Source organism: Marmota monax, unplaced genomic scaffold, assembly GCF_021218885.2.
Source record: "Marmota monax isolate L192 unplaced genomic scaffold, Marmota_monax_Labrador192_F-V1.1 WCK01_AAM20220418_F8-fsc00343, whole genome shotgun sequence".
In the NCBI taxonomy this organism is placed as follows: domain Eukaryota; kingdom Metazoa; phylum Chordata; class Mammalia; order Rodentia; family Sciuridae; genus Marmota; species Marmota monax.
In genome coordinates this window covers 605,473-609,827 of record NW_026694892.1, presented here as the reverse complement: position 1 = coordinate 609,827, position 4,355 = coordinate 605,473, and the positions used below count along the sequence as shown (strand labels likewise).

Genomic DNA, 4,355 nt, shown 5'->3' with positions numbered 1-4,355 from the left:
CCAGCTGTTTTTCCCCTTTCCAGCTTTCCTTATTCTAAATACATATCCTGTATCAATTCTTCTATACACTTTTATGGTAAAATTATTATTCCTGTCTCTCTACCACCTAGCATACCTGCCCCTTTGTGCTGCTGGGAGAGAAGAACTAAGGCATCATTAATGGGGTTTTATCTGCAGCCTGATTTTCCCCTTTCCTTTCATTCAAGCTCCAGCTGCAAGCCTCTCCTCAGAAGATGCCCTCCCTTGAAGTTTGTACTTATCCTTTTCCCTTTGCTTGGAAGAAACTTCCTTCTCCACTTCTTTCTTTTATGGATTACAAATCCTCGTTCAACTTTGGTGATTGCAGACACTTGCACTGTATTTTATTGTATTGTAATTTATGTGAGAATTTTCCTTGTGTAATTCTGCATAACAAAAGGTTTTGTGTCCATAAGCTCCATGTACTATCTCTTACCTATCTGAAGCAAATTTTGTATGAAATTTAAATTTAAATAACATGAATAATAAAGAATAAAGAATATTTACTAAAAAATACAAAAGTTATGAAGTGATTAATTAAATAGAAGAACAAATGACTACCTAGTTTCTATTCATTTTGAAACTGGAAATGAATACCGTACATAAGATAAATACGTAAGTACAGAAGAGGGTAAATTACAATGTGGGAATTTCTTCCATGTGGTTCTTTTATCTGTTCCTATTGGGACAGCACAATTCTAAACAAGTTATAATACTTATTTTTTAAATATCTAGTTTATTTTTTCCTCTGCATAATAACAGAAAACAATCTCTTTAAAGGTTTATGAGCATCTTGAATAAACTGCTTGCCCTTTGTGCTAATGACAGTTAATGAGTAGAATTATTAGAAACCATTGAGAAAACAGACATTGCAAAGTCAGATCCCATCAAGATCATGTGCAATGAAAGCTGAAGTTTAAATTCATATATCTTTATAAAGTTGGGGGGTAGAAGAAAGCTGTGGGAGCTGCTAGAAAAATCATGAAAAATTGAACAGGGTCACAGCACTCAACAAACCTTCTACTTTCCCTGCCAAAAGCTTTCTGGTGTCTCTTGTACATTTTCTATTCTAATAGAATGTAATTGTGTTGCAGGTCAGCAGTGACTGCTTGCATTCATAATGTCCATTTATAATAAAAATGCTATAATTTGGATTCTAAAAACATTTGTGCTGCTGACATAGTTTAAAACTTTTCAGGTAATTAGAAAACTCTATCTCTAAAAAATGCAAAGTTAATACATTAACATTAGTGAGTATGTTTCAGAGTTATTTTTTTTTCTTCATTTTTTTTCTAACAACTGAAACCATAGCCCCAGGGAATGGTTATCATTTTAATATGAGCTAATTACCAGGTAATTTCCAGCATTCAAACTCATTTTTTTATGGGACAGCAGGAAGATGGCATAGAGGATGGAAAGTGATAAGTAAAATCATGTTTTCAACATATGGAATATTTTTGTTTCATTTGGTTCATTATTATTTTTTAAAAAATGTATAGTCTAGTCTCATTGAAGGCTATGGCAGCTTTTGAGATTTGTGTGTTTTCTTCACACGCAGATTCTGGCCTATACTTATGGAACCATGTCTAAGGGACTGGCAGTGGCACTACCTATCTTTGTGAGGGTGTCTTCCATTATGTAAAACTGGAGATAATTGCCAATGATTAGGAGAACTGAACGCCCAAGCTATGTCACCTTCACCAACACTGAACGATTGATCGATGATGCTGCAAAGAATCAGGTTTGAATGAACCCCACCAACATGTTTTTTTATGCCAATACTCTGATAGGACGGAGATGTGATGATGTTGTCATCCAGTCTGATATGAAGCACTGGCCCTTTATGGTGGTGAATGATGCAAACAGGCCCAAAGTTCAAGTAGAATACAAGGGAGAGAGAGACAGTTTCTATCTAAGGGTGGTATCCTCTGCTTCTGACAAACATGAAAACAATTGCAGAGGCCTGCCTTTCCAATTCTGTGGTCACAATGCCAGCTTACTTCAGTGACTCTCAGCATCAGGAAAACAATGATATTGGAACCATTGCTGGTCTCAATGTACTCAGGACAATCAATGAGCCAACTTCTGCTACTATTGCTTATGCTTCATACAAAAAATTTGGAGCTGAAAGAAATTTGCTGATTTTTGTTTAGGAGTTAGCATGATTGATGTATCAATCATCACTATTGAGGATAGAATCTTAGAGGTCAAATCCATAGCCAGAGAGACCCACTTAGGTGGAGAAGACTTTGACAACTGTATGGTCAATCATTTTGTTGCTGAGTTCAAGCACAAGCATAAGAAGGACATCAGTGAGAACAAAAGAGGGTTCTCTGTACTGCATGGAAAAGAGCTAAGCACACCCTCTCTTCCAGCACATAGGCCAGCATTGAGACTGATTCTCTCTATGAAGGAATTGACTTCTATACCCTCATTACCTGTGCTTGATTTGAACAGTTGAATGTGGACCTGTTCCATGGTACCTCCATCCTGTAGAAAAAGCTCTTTGAGAGGCTGAACTAGACCAGTCACATATCCATGATATTTTATTGGTGGATGGTTCTACTCATATTCCCCAAATTCAGAAGTTTCTTCAGGACTTCTTCAATGGAAAAGAACTGAATAAGGGTATCAACCCTGATGAGGCTGTTGCTTATAGTGTAGCTGTCCAGGCAGCCATTTTATCTAGAAATAAGTCTGAAAATGTTTAAGATTTGCTACTTTTGGATGTTACCCCTCTTTCCCTTGGTATTGAAACTGCTGGTGGAGTCATGACTGTCCTCATCAAGCACTTATACCATCATTCCTGCCAAGCAGACGCAGACCTTCACAACCTACTGCCAACCAGCCTAGTGTGCTCATTCAAGTATATGAAGGTGAACACACCATGACCAGGGGTAATAACCTGCTTGTCAACTTTGAGCTCTCAGACATACCTCCTGCGCTTAGTGGTGTTTGTCAGATTAAAGTCACTTTTGATATTGATGCCAAGGGCATCTTCAACATCTCTGCCATAGACAAGAGTACAGGAAGGAGAACAAGATAACCATCACCAATGACAAAGGCTATTTGAGCAAGGAAGGCATTAAGCACAGGGTCTAGGAAACTGAAAAGTACAAAGCTAAAGACGAAAATCAGGGGGACAAGATGTCATCCAAGAATTTGCAGGAATCCTATGCATTCAAAATAAAAGCAATTGTTGAAGATGAGAAACTTCAGTGTAAGATAAATGATAAGGACAAACAGAAGATTCTTAACAAATGTAATGAAGTCATCAACTGACTGAATAAGAATCAAACTGCAGAGAAGGGAAAAAAAAAAAAAAACTTGCATGAAGGAAGAATTTGAATATCAGCCAAAAGAGCTGGAGAAAGTCTGCAACCCCATCTTTACCAAAATGTACTAGAATGGAGGAGGCATGCCCGGAGGAATGCCTGGGGGATTCCCTAGTGGGGAGCTCCTACCCCAGGGGTGCTTCCTCTGGGCCCACCATTGAAGAAGTTGATTAACCCAGCCCAAGGACAGATGTAGCATTGTTCCACATGGTAATATGTGGAAGACCCAAATTTGTAGCAAATTCTGTGGCAGTTTTAAAATTGCTGCTACAGTAAATTATTGGACATTCTCAATAGTTGAATATGGAACATGTACACAGGAAAAGGAAATAATATTGCACTTTATAAGCCCTGTATTATAAGTGGGAAATGCAAGTCTTAAATAAAAAACTGTATTTAAATTGGCATAAAAAATAAATAAATGATTCTAGTAAGGAAAACTAAAGATTTATATCAGTAGAGATTTAACACCTAGGATAAAAATGCTCTGATATTCTTACATAAACTCACAATTGCATCTTATTCATGGTACCACTCATAAAATGTGTTAGATTCAAAATGAAGTCACCTGTGTCAAACTCTGACAAATGAAGCCAGGAGAGCACAGAAGGAAGGCTCTCACATGTGGTCTGCCTGATAACAGAAGCCACCTCAGGGGCAGCTGACCACTCACCCAAGAACACCTGCCCAACTCACCACCTTGCAAGGCCCCTCCAAGAAAATAGCCTGCTGTGCTCTAAGGCTAGGTTACCAGACAGCTGCAGCCACTCTCCAGTCAGGGCTTAGCAGTGCTCATATAAAGCCACAGTACCAAGGTGCTTTCTTTCAGAACATCTTGCATAGCTTTCCTCTTTCCCTAATCAAACCCCAATTTTTCTTTTTTCCCCCCTTGGACATACAAAAGACTACCCCAAGCAACCTGAGCATGAGTGTATTTTTTTTAATTTATTTCCGTACCTTTTGCATGGAGGTTTCCTTCCTTCCTTCCTTCCTTCCTTCCTT

General features: G+C 38.2%; 1 pseudogene; it reads left to right on the top strand.

Moving 5' to 3' along the window:
• Positions 1-1,626: 1,626 nt before the first annotated feature.
• On the top strand, positions 1,627-3,527 carry LOC124080803 (heat shock cognate 71 kDa protein-like; annotated as a pseudogene).
• Positions 3,528-4,355: the final 828 nt, after the last annotated feature.